The 15,641-nt window shown below is 37.5% G+C and overlaps 1 protein-coding gene across 3 annotated transcripts in view; it reads left to right on the top strand.

Moving 5' to 3' along the window:
- The first annotated feature begins 2,077 nt into the window (after window positions 1-2,077).
- The window catches only part of pou3f3a (POU class 3 homeobox 3a), a 47,252-nt gene continuing 33,688 nt past the window's right edge, over window positions 2,078-15,641 (top strand). For all 3 annotated transcript variants that reach the window (XM_042495065.2, XM_088083372.1, XM_088083371.1), the window contains exon 1: window positions 2,078-2,403. The gene's annotated coding sequence lies outside the window, so the exon portion shown is untranslated. The remainder of the gene's footprint in view (window positions 2,404-15,641) is intronic.

The raw sequence follows: 15,641 nt of genomic DNA, 5'->3' as shown, positions 1-15,641 counted from the left end.
TGTCAGCTTAGTTTAACATTTTTTTCATTGTAACAAAATCAGAGAACTGTGAAAGCATGTGCGCTCTTAAGTTCAGGTTTCAGGTGTGTAACAATGTGAACTGTGGTGACAAAAAGTGAGTCAGTCAAAGCACCATCATAATTCAGCCTGTGTAGTTATAGAGATATCAGACTAACAGCAGTGACCAATCAGGAGTACATGTTTTGCACACATAATAAATGGATTCTTGCATGCAGATACAGTTATTATAGTAATAAGGGTCTGCGGAAAATACAAAACATTCAATTGAAGCACCACAAGAGGGCACTGCAGTCTCACTTGATTTACACATTAACCCACAAACTGAGAAGCAGAAACCCTATTTTGCTTATCTCAAGTCTATGTGGAGTGTATGTGGTGTTATGCATTTAATCACAACTTCAGAGGTAGGATCTGTAGATGAAAGAATTCACACCTTGGCTGACAGACGGATGGTAATTTCACTCATGAATGGAGCATTTGATCAGGATCTGAATGGACTCCTGTGTCGAATTCTCATGTGTCTGTATCAACTCTGTGCCTTTCGAGCTTTATAATATGCTTATCATACATAGGGAAATGCATCTGTGCTTTGCCTCAGAATGCAGGAGGAAGCGACACAATGTAAGGCATTGATTACTTTGTGAGATTGACTTTGCCTTTTTACAGAAGACACTTAGGATGGAGATTCACACTTCCAAATTCCTAAAATTTCAAATTGCGGTCCACACTTTGAGAGAGAATCCATACCAAACTTTAGCTCAGGCGTACGAGAAGCTACACCGAGGTACATCACTGCAGGTCACAGGGAGAGGCCACAGAGGTTGGCAGATGCTAATAAATTGTAAGATAAGATCACAGGATTTGTCCTGTGTCAGGTTGGAGTGGTCCTTTCATCCAAGTCTCCCTGAGGAAAGAGATTTCTTATCTAGTGGACTTCCTGGTTTAAATGAAATCCTAATAAGATTTAAAAAGAAAAAAGAGTTGAATCATTTCTCAATCCATATCCAAGTGAGAGTGTGTGTGAGAGAGAGGGAGACAGAGAGAAGGAGAGAGAGAGAGAGGGGTTTAATGCAGGTGTGGCGCAGGCTACCTCCAGAAGAAGCCCGGCCTTGCAGTCAGTAATGTCATCAGACTCCCAGCTGAATTCAGCACTGTTCTGCATGATTGCCCATGATAATTGTGTGTTGATAGGGAGCGCCGGAGATGGAGTATAATTTCCACCGAGAGATTCCTAAACAAATACCTGTGCTCAGCAGAGGGATGGAGTGCAGCAGGAGGTGAGGAGGAGAATAGCGGATGAGGGGAGATAGAGGATGAGAGGGTAACACTTCCAGAGGAGGAGGAGGAGGAGGAGGGACAGGAAGCAGCGGTCTCACTGCAGGTCCTTATAGTGTGTTCATAATGCAGCCAAAGCAAAGCCATGCAAGACGCTGCACTTCATAATAACTAAAATCTCTTCACTTTTATGTATAGACTAAAAGAGATTGTGCAGAAATTAATCAACGTGACACGTGTGAAGACAGTCTGCGAACAGAATAGAACAGAGCAGACAATAACACAATATGACAGAACAGAACACTGACATAACAGAACAGGACATAATAGAATACAACAGAAAAGATCAGAAAAGTAGAACGTGACAGAATGGAACAGAACAGACTAGAACAGGACAAAACAGAGCAGAACAATGCAGAATGGAATACAATAGAAAAAAAAAAGCAGAATAGAACAATAAAAATAGAATGTAACAGAATAGAGCAGGACTAAACAGAACAGAACAGAATAGAATTAAAAAGAATAGGTCAAAACAAAACGTAACAGCATACAACACAAAAATAGAACACAACAGAATATATCAGGGTGAAACAGAACACAACAGAGTAAAAGAGACACAATCAATGTATTACACTTGCCAAGTTTCTCTCATTATAACCTAATCCAGACCCCTCATGTCTATAGCAAAAAGAAGCCCCAACGTAACATATTATAATAAAATGAACAAAAAAAACTCGTCCCCCTCCAGACATATTTTTAAGTATGTAAAGATACTTCCCTAGAAAAATCTTTTAAAAATATTTTTCCTCCCACATAAAAAAGTAATTAAACAAAACTAAAAACAAAAACTTTGCCCGGAAGCGCTTTGCCCCGCCCACTAATGTTGCTCGCGCCGGATTTCGCTTTCCGCTTTCTACAGCTCCGCACGCGCTCTGCTCGCGCTAGTTTGACCGGTAAAGGAGCGGTACGCATCAACATGGCTAACGTTAGCATCGGAAGAAATATCGGATTGATTTAACCAAACAAGTTTGAGCCTCAGTCGGACCGAGCTTCAGTGGACTAGTCCATTGTGCTCCTAAATCGCTGACTGACAGATGTATCAGAATGGTAAGTGGAGTTAGCATCTTTTATTTGTTTGTTTTGTTTGTTAGCTTGTTAGCTTGTAACTGGCAGTGGTTGACACGGTGTCAGTGTTTGTTAAACATGCAATAATATCGGCTGCATTGGGTTTTTAGTAGATAGTGAAGGAAGCTCCGGTGTCCAGTTTACACCCCAACACATACACACACTACCATGTTTAGTGTCAAAACTTTCACCATGCTAATGCTAACTCTGCACTGCACTGCGCTGCAGGTTTAAGGGGTTGTGTTTAAGTCTGTTCCTCAGTCAATACCTGTTACATATGTCATACTGTGATTGTTTTTCGTATTAGTCTCGCACCTAATCTAGTTTGCGCTTTGTACATTGTAATGGCAGATTTGAAGGAAGTGCAGGGACATCTCTCCCTTTAGTAGAGGATTGTGACAGCACTTCTTTAATGACAAATTTTGCAGATAAAAAAGTCAGAGGTCAAGGTCAGATAGTTTGGTGGATATAAACATGAGGAAAACACATTTTTGAAGGGATGACCTTCAATTGTATGCACTTTTAAACCAAAATTTAAATAGGAATCACTATATTGAGGATACAAAGCAGGAGCTAAAGTTTGCCTCCAGAGATATTTTAAGACACATAAATACTCTGCTTTCAACAACAATCTGATAGGCTTTTTCTACAAAATAGTCCAGTTGCCCCATTAAAAATGATAGAGTGACACTAACACCTAATACCTTATTGCAAATACAGCATCTATGAATATGCAAAGAGGCCTATTGTTAATTTCAGAAGTTAAGATGCTGTACACAAGAAGTTTCCTGTCGTCACAGAAAAGTCTTGTGAGCTGGAGGTTAAAGTTTCCACGTAATTCTTGTACTAGTTGCATATTGAACTACAACTGGTTTCAAAACTAGTTGTGATGTCACAAAATCCTGCACAGTGGTAATTCAGTTAAATATTATTACTAGAGCATAGTCTAATGTGCAGACTCTGTCTTTTTTGTCTCTTGAATGATCTCTTGTCCAGCACTTAGTGTTCATTATCTGGATGTGCGTAATATTGTAAACTTTTTGTACAAAATTTTGTTCGCACATACATGCGATGCTGAATGTGAGCACAGAGAAACAGATGAATATAAAATAAGCCTTCTAGTGTCAAATTGCACATATATCATTATGCACAGTGAAGGTCAAACATCCAACAGTGGGTACAACACATTTTTGAGTGGGGGGGTCTTGACAAGTTGCAAACTGCAAAAAGACCAACCAATGCAGAAAAACAAGTATATAAAAAGTAGATTTTATTAGAGATTTAGTGGCGAGTTAGCAAGACAGTTACAACAGACAGGCTGTTTCAGAGTTTGGGGCCCCTGAGAGCAAATGCACCTTTGAGTCCAGACAAGGGGGCTGCTTGCAGAGTTTCATTGCAGGATTTGTGGTGAGTGTGGGTACGTACAATATCGTTGTAAAGCTCAAAAATGTGTGCTGGGACTAACAGCCATTTCTAACCAAAGCAAACTAAATCAATTTCTGCGAGTATGTGTGCCCTTTGCATATCAGTGCAGTGTTAATATTGGTGCGATTTGGACATGCAATGCATTTAATATGAGTAAACTTTGAATAACTTGAATAAACAAGCAAACGGTGCTCTGTGCAGCAGCAGGAGGGCCTCAGAACCCCATACACTACAGTGAAAACACAGATTGAAGGAAAATATTGTCAATGGCGGGGAAGAGTTAAAAAAAAAAAGAAAGAAAAAGAGACAATGGGGGAAACCCTGCTGCTGACTGCGATGACATGTTTTCGACTGATGTAGCAGGCGCAGCAGGCTGACATCATGCGCAGCATAATGCAGTGTGTGTTGTACTGCCGGAGCAAAACTATGGGCAAAACGGGCAGAATCAAAGAAATTTATGCTTATTAGAAAAATGTCATTATAGGTATGACATCATAATTCCCATTACCAATAATTATTGGTCCAGATAATTATTGGGCATCCCTACTTTTCACCCTCTCTCAAACTGGGAGTGTTGGTATTGGCAGTGGTAGGAGAAGTGCTCAAAACTCTTTTTTATGAAGGAAAACTGTTAACTATTAATAGTAAAACAATAATGTCATTTTAGTCCTGCATTAACATTTTTATTTAAAGGTATCAGCACAATGTGCAGCACATTTACTAAACCGGTAACTTAAGTATTTTTCAACCTGGACCCTATTTTCTGATGGTTTGTGCAAAAGTGACTAATGGGAACAACAGTTTAGAAATTGGGCCAGGATTGAGAAAAACTGCTGCAGCCGACAGCAGCGAAACAGGCTGCAGTGTAACCATTTTTCATTTCCTTTCATTAAAAGTGTGTTTTTCTTTCACCGACAGGCTCAGATTGTTATGTTAAGTGTCTGACAACATTATGGAAAGGATCCCTACAGCAACAGGCCTTTTGTTTAACCAGCCACAGCTCTGAAATTGCTCTCACCAAAGCCACCAGGCATCATTTAAATAAACAGTATTTTTTACTTTATCACTGTAAAGCACTCTTCAGTCAAGGTCAACAGAAACAAAATAAAACACACTAAAGAAATCTTGGTTCCTCTCCCACTGTTTCAATAACTACCAACTCTGGTTTGGTTGAAATAAACACTAAATTTACACGGATATATGTCAAAATATGATCCATGCTAAAATTAGTTTTCTTTAAAAAGGAGTCTGGTGGATTTGGTGATAGAGATTTTGTGCTTTTTTTGGTTAGACAAAAATAATCTTGCTCATCAACAAAAAGGTCTATCTCCTTAGGGATCCCTTCTGTGATATTGTCAGACACTTATAATAACAATCTGAGCCTGTTAGTGGATAAACAAGCACTTTCAGTAGATGTAAATTGCACAAATGCCACGAGTTATTGCAGCCTGTTTCTTGTTTTTTATTTTAAACTTTCTTTATTGTGAAATGCAGTGATAACAAAAGTGAAGGCAAGTGCAGGGACATATAAACAGACAAAAGTTAGAAAAAGTGACACAAAGACATAAAATAAAAGTACAGACAGAGTAGAATGTTAATTATTTAAGGTGGACTTTCAATTCTAATATATTGTTTGATATTTGAGATTAATGAATGCATCATATTTAAATTGTTATATTTTGTGTGTAAAACCTTATTCTACAGCACAACCAGTAAAATGTCTGTTTCAGGTTAATGTAGTTTTGGTTTTAAGTGCTTTGGGGGTTTTTCGTACATTTTTTTCAGGGTACAGTAAGTTAGAAAAACAACATAATTCAATATTGTTCATATCTAAACATCATATTAAATCCATCGCTGTTTGAGGCCCAGGTGTATTGCTCAGGAGTCAAGAGAGCGCTGTGTTGAGTGTGAAGGAGTTTGTATGAGCGGTTTTCCAGAAAGCTTCAAGAAGCAATCCCACAGGCAATCCCACAGAACATTCATGTTTTAAACGGGCACTGCGTGACCTTAAACTAGAGAAAAATACCTTTTTGGCTATTTACAGATGAAACAAATATATATGATAATAGTAGCTTTGGCATCTATGTAAATACACAGTATGTATACTGTATGTGCTCCTTGTGTGAATGAATTAGATAAAGTCCTCAGAGACGCTGCAAGACATGTCAAAGTCCTTCACTCGTCTGGTCGAGAAAAGAAGATAAGTTCGACTCTTAGTCAACACTTGTATATTTAACCTTGAGGGAGGTTCAAGTTAATTGGAAAACACTCTTTGCCTGAGTGCTCTCACCTCATGGCACGTAGTGTAGTTATCATAGCTTATCTTCCAAATGTATCATAATCCCACATGACATGCAAGTCAGATTTCATCCAAATCTGATTACTTTCAACTCTCAGAAAAAGCAAAGTATTTGAATTGCATGAACAATATGGCAAGTCATATTACACGCTGCTTTCCTCTTTAGAGATAGTTTTACATAATTTCCCATTCGTTTTGAAATAATGAATAGACAATGGGCTGTATAATTGTAAGAATTTACAATTCAGAGGACTACGTCGTATAATCACCATGCATAATTCAGAGAGTTGAGCACATAGGTCACCGGTGGCAGTGGCACAAAAAGTAACTCGGGTCGTCAAACAAACAGCTGAAAAATCAACACTTTTATTGGCGCTCGGCTTGAAACGTCGAACAAAATCTCTTTGATGAGGAAACACGATTCTTCAGGATCATAAAGGAAATATAACAACGTGCAAGCAGAGCATCCAATTATCTATATACCTGGTGTATTATCTTTTCAGTTCCAGCAGAGTCTGTAAGTTCAGAGGAACTCACTGATGTGTAAAGAGGCACCGGTAGTATAAAAACGGGTATTACATTGTTAGCCGGTGAAAGTTACACCTGTACTGAGTGGATCCTCTCTGCCCCTCTAACATCCTCTGGCCTCACACCTCAGTTTGTGCATATAAATTACATTCCAAAGTGTGTATGGATAGCCCTTGTTCATACTCAAGGTCTCTTGTTTCAAAGGCATGCTAATGTCTTTCACAGTGAAACTCCTCTCAGCGGCCCTCTTTTAACTGCCAGAGCAACTGTGTAGGAGATGATTGGGACTCTTCAACCATCTTTCCTCTTGAATATTCATACATTTTTAATGGAACATATATGTCCACAAATCCTAAACAAAAAGAGATTTCATTCACTTATCAGAGATGGTTTCAGCTCAGAGTTTTGTCTTTGTCACCTAAATTATTAGTGTTAAATAAATTAGTAAAATCTTTCAGTACATACGTCCCATGCTGTTCGAAAGATCCATACTGTGTTAGCACCCACTAGTTAAAAATTTCTCACTTTTAAATTCTTTCCTGGGATTGCCGTGTTTTCAGCAGACTACTTTCAGCTTCTTATTTGGTATAGCTTCCCCTCGAGCAATTAATTAATGCCACAGTACAAACAGCCGATGGATTCGGTCATGAATATTCAAATATACCTCTTGCATATCATTTCTTATGCAGTGTTGTAACACAGGGCGTTAGAGAAGCAGGCATCAGGGCTTCAAAGCCAGTTGGTTTTTCTGTACCGAATCTGTCCCCGTCTGAACAGAAAGTCAGTCCTCACATTTATTTTACAAAATGAGACAAAATGTCAGGCTGAAATGTGACATTACATACTCCTAAATGTAGTATGTTTCACATTTTATTATTTTTCTCTTACTTTGCTCTGTAATCATTTTAGAAGTTTAAAATGTTAACTATACTTGTCTGTAATTTTCTTCAGTACTCACTTAATTAGGTACACCCGTAAAGTCTAACACAATACAATACAGCTGTTGTTGTTCACCTTTTTTGTCACTGTCATAAAGGTGTAAATTATATGTTGGCACTGGTGTTATAATTAGAGCTGTTCTTTGCTTTAAAATAAGAAACACCTCTTGATAAAATTAAGTCCAGTTCTACATCACCGTCAACTATGAGTTCAACAATACACATACAAATTAATTTATACATTTCAGCCAATGTAAGCAAAAAAACAAGCATTATAAACTTTATAAAGATAGTTGTGCCTTATAAAGTAGGCACTGACTAGATGTAAAGAAAGAAATGTTTATTTATATAGCACCTTATCATACACAAAGATTATTCAAAGTGCTGTAAAGGCAAAAGATTCGAAAAAATGCAAAAATAAAAAAAATTGAATAATAAAAAATAATGATAATAAATGAAAAAAATCATTAAAAAATAAAAGCACAGGCCAAGAAAAAAACCCTGTATAATAATAATTATCTGTGGTGCACAGTTCTCAAACAGCTTCCCATAATCAAAGACTTTACTTAGGATCAAAACTGTGAAAAGCTCATCTTCTAATAAAAAGATTAATTCGAAAAAAAAAACCCTCACAATAAACAACAGTTTATGAAATGCATTTAAATAAAGCACAAACAATTGTTTGTAATATTTGCACCACCATTTTAAGCTTTCAATAATTTTCAAAAGAACAGTATATCACGTTGATTAAGCTTTTTGTCTGTTCTGAAATAGTGGTTTTTTTTATTTCTTTTTGTTTTATACATTCAAGAATTCATTAATTTATAATACAGAAAATTCACCATTTGACTAAAAACTAATACGTTTGACTTCATTTTTAATATCTTGCCCATAGGTTCACTTCACGCAGCTTTAAACCTCTAGTTCTCCATCCAGTGAGTCTCAACGGCTCAATAAAAACGTTGTTCCATTCTGCTGAGCCACAAACCCTAAGTCTTGTTTTAATGTTACGCATGTTTATTAATGCCATTTTACAAGAGGGCACTGTCATATCTGTTAGTCTTAAAGCATGTCAGCGTGCATTAACGGATTCTACAAAATAAACAGGCACAAGCACTGTTTACCATATTTAATAGAAAAACAATATACAATTCTAATGTAACCATTCAAATGATTTCTACTCTCTTTGTTTCACTCTTCATGTGTATTCATAAGAGTTGCTTCGTATGCAACCTCACTTCATTAGAGTAACATTTATGAAAATTATGTATTATGTATTGAAATTACAGCAAAGCAAATGTGGGCCTATTATTAACACTTGAACTACATCTGTACAGACATTAGAGTCACATCGGCTGCATGTTAGTGTAGGTGACATCTCGCTAAAGTTACAACGTCTTGACCAGACTTCTTGTGCTGAGATTTAGACATGAATATACAGCAAGGACAGGGAATCTTTCTGTTTGTAGAGATTGTCTGTACACTGCAGGAACATGGCTTTGATTAGGAGATGAGTAAAATAAGGAAACAAGTGAAAAAGAAGAATAAAACTACAAAATAAAAGGTCAATTTTACAGGGTTCTAGCTTTAGTAGTTTAAGCACAATCACTGAAAACACTGTTTAATCTGACAGTTCTCAGGCATTCATACAAAAACAGACTCTGTCAAATTAAAAGACACATAAGGCAAGAGAAAATATACTGCAGAACAGAAACAAATAGTCTGTTCAGACACAGACTGAATGTTTTACCTGCTGATTTCCTTTGAAATTTAGCAGCAGCTTTCTTGACAAACAATCCTCTTCTTGCTTGAAGTTTCAGATTAAAGCCTAAAGTTAGCAAGGGTGACGTTACAATCCTTTTTCTTCACCAACGGGCTTCATGTGTGTCCTCATCCGGTGGCTGCTGCTGTGCTTTTATACTGGTTTAACTTGCAAAATTATACCTTTGACCCCAAGTAGGGCTGACATTCCTTGAAAGTAAAATCTTGTGCGGAGAGTGTGTGGTGTTTGGTTTTGCAATGGTAAGAGTAGACTTTGTATTAATTGAAGTATAATGATATCCGTAGCTTGGATGTTGGGGAAGGGAGAAAGCGGTGAATAATGTATCTCCATGCAGATAATAGATGAATATTTTCATATATTCATTTATTAATTTATACGTTTGAATTGCAATTTAGATTGCACTTATATTTCCATTACTTAGTTGTAAAATATATCTTTTTTTTATCAGTCATTAATCATGTGTTTGGTTGATCTCGATTGTAATAATTTAAACTTTGGGGGCTTCTTTATATAAAACAAGGGAAATGCTACACTCCACTTTTCTGTTAAATCTGTTTTTTTTCCCTCACTTTCCTTCCCTCTCCCCTGCTTGTGTAAAACATCTTTGGCGTTTCTCCTTCCTTCATTTCACCCTCTCTCCTTCTCTTTCTTCTTTATATCTGAAGATGAACTGAAGAGAAGAAAAGCCTCGATAAACATGCCGCAAAGTTCTGCAAAGTTTTACAAAGTAAAAAGGAAATGCCAGCTGAGGAGATGCTGCCGGGCTTCAGGCAGTGGAAGTCGCATGCCAGAGGGACCATACGCAGGCTGGTAAATGTTACCGATGATAAATAAACATTATTTAAAAGATCTGTCAGCTCCTGTTAGAACGTAGCCGTGGTTCATTTGTTTCGCTGCTCTGAGGGTATAAGGAATATTTAATCACTCCTCTGAATGATATGAATAATCACAGACACCATTTTCTTGGAGCCACAAGCGCACATTAAGGATGACTGGTGCGCTGATGTTTAAGATTTACATACTAAGGATTTGAATTTGCGCATGTAAAAACAATACAGAGTTTCAATGTTACATGCTCTTTCTAGAATAATTTGTACAAACCATTACAGTTATTGTTCAGATACAGTTAAAGAAAACTGTTAATTAAGTGCTGGATCTTTGCAACTCATCAGTAAAACATCAGTGTAGTTTTTTTTGCAGAAACAGCAATGCTTTTTCATAAACAAGCGTCTTTGTTTTGTCCTTCATTTAATTTTTCAGTTGCTAAGACCTCAGAAACCCAGACACTAAATGCTAATATAAAGCAAAAGGAAACTCATTTTTCAGGTCTGTGACATTATTTGTGTTTGTCCTAAAGCAGATTTACCAACTAACTGACTCGGACATACAGTGTAAACGAAACTGTAGAGAAATCTATTTATCTATTTTGCTAATAATAATATACCAAACTATAGGGCTGACGCAACTATATATTTTTATCATCAGTAAATCTGCTTATTATTTTTAGATGATTCAATTTTTAATCAATTTACGTTTCAACAACTCTGTGGTTAATATGTTGTTAGGTTTAGGCAAAAATAACACTTGGTAGTGGTAAGGAAAATATCAAGTACCTGCAACCAAATCGTTTCATGTTGCAGTAACGATATTTTGTCAATAAACACCCGCTTTTATGGCGTGATCAACAGTGGAAACACAGTAACGGGTTGCAAAAACACCCACATTTTCCACTGGAAAGGCAGCGAGGATTCACTAAAAAACAGATGGTTTTGTTGTTTGTTGGTCGGCAGCAACTGTCTGTAGCTTGGCAGGTGTCACGCCATCCACCATCCCCTCCACCATCCCCTCCACCATCCCCTCCACCATCCCCTCCATCATCCCCTCCATCATCCCCTCCATCATCCCCTCCATCCCGGGATGACAAAGTCAGTTCATATGTCAATTTAGAATTTCGAAGCATTGACATGATTTGCATGAATGCACAAATGTAACATATTCATGGTTGCAGAAGTTTACAATGCCAACATTTACTTCTGGGGACAGCACTAGTTTAACTATTACTCAGCCCGGGGGCGCCCAGTGGCTAACCTGGTTGAGCGGGCCCATGTTCAAAGGCTATGTCCTTGCTGTAGCAGCTGCAGGTTCAAGTCCAACCTCTGCTCTCTGCTGCATGTCATCCCCTCTCTCTTCCCCTTTCATGCTATAACTGTCAAGTCAAAATGAGGGCAAAAATTCCCAAAAATAATCTTTAAAAAAAAAAAAAAAATAGAAATTACTCACACCGTGTTACATTGCACTTGTGATGAAACTTAGTTTTTCTCGCATGCTTCAAGGGGGAATTGAAAATACAAAACCAAGCAAAATTCTTGATGATTTTGACTAAAAGGTGTCTGCGTCTGATTTACTGATTTAATGTGTTCACTTAAACAGTATATATTTCTATTATTACCATGTGATTAGTCATCAGTCCCTTGAATGCACTGTCATTCATCAGTGGCGCTTCTGTCAGCTGTCACCCAGCTGTCAAGATCTAACGAAGCTGCAGCTGCGCAGAGGATTGTGGGTAAGAATAGCCAGAAAAGCATGCTGGCTTGCATAATGCAAAATGCGGCCGGATGTAGTAGGACATCCTGGTATTTTTGGCATACTGCATTTCACATACTTCGTATAGGAACATACTATGGGTTTGAACTGCCTGTGGAAAGAATAAACACTTAAGAGTCTGTCCACTCTAGATAAAGTGTTCTCATTTCACTTTCCTGTTTTTTCTTTTTAGAGCATGCAATGTGAAATCACTTTTCTTATTTCTTTGTTTTCTCTCGTCTTGTCTTCCCGATGTTCAATTCACTCACTCAAGTCGAAATGCTTTCAGTAATTCACAGATTTTAATTGAGTAGCTTCACGTGAGATGATTTAATGCATGCAATTTGTCTGTTTCCTGGTCTGCTAAATCTGTACTAAAATGCAGAGGTGGTAAAAGTAGAATTACTTTGTTAAAATGTAATAATTCTGAACTATATATTGATTTTATAGGTCTCGGTCTTGACCTGAGGGATGGTATTTTGACGCATTTTGTTAATTTTGCTAACAAGGCGGATGATAGTTCCCCTCTTGTTCCCCCTCAAATCTAAAAAATAAAAGTACTATTATTACTGCAGGATAAAATAAGTTCTTAAATAACTGTATTTGAAGGCCTTTGGAGGCCTTTTACATTGATAATTGATTAGATTCTTGTTTTCGCATGTTTCAAGTTGTGGTGTTTTTGCACAAGATCAACTGTTATTCAACCACTGTTGTGGGCACTATTCAGTAACATCTCATTTCTTGAAATATCCTTCAATGAAGTTGAATGTTCTGTCGCTGCTTTTGCTTTCTAGAAGCAATATAAGTCCACAGCAGGGGATTTTTCTCTCACTGGAAAGAGCCAGTAGACCCTGCGACTGTGTTCAGCTCTGACAAAATGCACAGAAGCAAAAAAAAGAAAAACAACGTTTTTTTAACAGAAATGTTGCAGGTTGTGGTGCATCCTCATTGAGTCATTTTCAGGCAATGAAAATATAGCAAAATGCGTGTCATGACTGATTATATTGAAGCCTATTTAAGGTTTAATTGTGGATCTTTTCATTTTCATCCTCAAAACCTCACTAATTGGAGCTCAAAGGAGGACCCACAAATACTGTCATATGTGTGTCACTGCATACTTGCATGCAGAGATGGAAAAAGTTCTGTGGGCCTATAAAATTTAAAGTTTGTTATGAGATTCAATCAAATGACTCCCCGCCATGTAAAAGTGGCTGCTGATCCCACTGAGAATCAACACACTGGTGTGCACCAAACAGCAAATTTGACCTTAGACTCTTCAGGATGGTAAATGGATTTAGTTGCTTTGGTGTTCTGTTTGTATTGGCCTGTGTGTAACCCCGGTCCGGTCCTAAGCAGAAGATGTCATGCCAGTTTCTTGCCCATCGGCACACAGGACACCTGCTTGTTGGCATGGCGACATCTGAGCCTGTGGGACGAGCAAAGGGGCATCTGTTCGGCAGACAGAGGGGCTGAACGGGTTGCCCTTAGCGACAGGCTTCTGAGCAGGACTTGGCATCTGCACACACACATTGGATAAATGAGGAGGGTTTTCACAGTGTGATTTGGAAATGATTTGCCCTGTTACAGGCCTGTTGTTATGTAACACGCCATCTAGCTAGTTTGTAAGATCTGAAATTTTAGTTGTCTTTGCACCTTTCAGTACAAATTAGATTCTTCCATTTCATTTTTGTAAAATCTATCTTTGTACAGAAGCTCTCTGAGATTATTCTTCTGCTGTTGAATCCATGGTGTTTGTCACCCTGCTAACTCACATAAAATAATTTAATTAATACACATTTGATGAAGCAGTTTGGTGTGATGTGATGGTCCAAATCCTGCTTCTTCCACCCTGCTGAGCAAAATTTTATACATGAACAGACTAAAGACTTTTTAAAATTTTCTTTTATTTTATTTTATTTTTTTTTTTAGAAGTGATCACACTTCTTTAAAAGGTGTTGAATATAGCAACATCTGTCTGAAAACATACTGGCCAGTATGATGTGTATTTGCTGTGAAGAGATTCTCAATCTGCGTCTGACTTTTCTCGCCTCTCGTCATCTCTTCTTGTTTGAACTCTTCCTTTCCTGCCTTGCCATCTGTTCCCTCATCATGTTCCTGTTGCTTGTAGCATCTTCTTGTTTTAGCAGCCTTTAATGTTGCTCTAAAATTCATGTATTTTAAGAATGAAAAAAGTTTAAAATGTTAGGATATGTGTTCTGTTTCTGTGTATTTTGCTCAGGTTAATCATCATGCCGATACATGCAGATATAGACTGCAACATGTAACGATTTGGGTGCATGTTTTATTTATCATTGTCACATTTTTTAAGCCATTGCACACTGACTGACATTATAACAGAAGGATTAAGTTTTTTCTGCATTATTACATTAATGATTTGCATGTCTTTCTCCATTGCAACATGTCATTTATTTAGAACAAATTTATACACTTTTGGCACCAGTTTCAGTAAATAAGCATTTTAATGGAGTTAAAGCCCATCAGAATATGAATGAATATTTATCCTGATTGTCAGGTTTGAATGTGCATCACCTGCAGTCTTCTCCTTTTTTAACCTTCACTAAATGCTTAAGCGGCATTTTATTCTCATTTCAGTCCCTGGGAATACATTTTCTCAGAGTGAGTTTAATATCTTTTTTTGCATTATGTGCCACAATGATGGATTATCTTGATTGTAGATCCGAGCGTTGACAAGGGAGAAGGGGCGGGGGGAGCAGGATAAACCGTCTTTTGGTGGCGTTTGTCCAACTTCACAGAGCTATCGACGCAGGACAATAAATCTTCTGAATGCATATTTAACAGTGAATCAATGTACACTGTAGCTTGAAGGTTAACCTGTTTTTTTGTTCATATTTGTTATTCAAATGCAGCCTGCCTGATATGGCATCCTTTGTCCATTCATAGCACTTTTGCTTGGTTCACTTATTGTCTGTGAGTTATTGTAAAAAGGAATTAAAACAACTTTATGAGCTTATTTGAAATGAGGTTTCCATCTAAATGCATCTCTTTAAATTGAATGGATTTGTTTAGTTATTACAATTATTTCTTCAGACCACAGTTCAGCTGATTCTTAGGGACAGATTGCAGAGTTTGACCTCCAACCTTTGTACTCCATCCTACATCTAAAGCCTCTCTGCTTTGCTCTGCTCTTAACACTGAGGGCCTCCTCTCGTGTCCAAACAAGCGTCAATATTCAAAAAATGGTTTGAAGAAAACAATAACTACAAACCCAAAGACATTGATGACATCCAATTTCCAAAGACATCCAATTTCCTGTTTTTTTTTAATCTGTTTAAATGTGTATTTATTGGTAAAGGAAATCATACAACTGAAATAGCCAAGGCTTCAGCAAAGGACTCTTGACAGTTCAGTTAATGGGGGAATATTATGCTAGTAGCAGCTAATGTAGCCTTGAGCCACTAGCCTCCAGCAGAAATAAGTAGTGGGTTACAGAAGTCTGGTAGCGAATTACTGACTGTGTTTGTAATAAAGGAATATACTTTTTAAAAACGAATACTAAAAAAAATCCATAAACTGACACTTGACTTTCATGCTTTAATTCACACCTGCAGGCAATTTAGAGTCGCCAATTAACCAAACCTGCATCACATGCAGAACATCCAAACTGCACTTGGAAAGGCCTGAG

Source organism: Plectropomus leopardus, chromosome 10 (genome assembly GCF_026936395.1).
Source record: "Plectropomus leopardus strain MGB_pleo_1.0 chromosome 10, ASM2693639v1, whole genome shotgun sequence".
Taxonomy (NCBI): Eukaryota; Metazoa; Chordata; class Actinopteri; order Perciformes; family Serranidae; genus Plectropomus; species Plectropomus leopardus.
The sequence above is the reverse complement of the archived record's forward strand: the minus strand, read 5'-3'. Positions and strand labels throughout refer to the sequence as shown.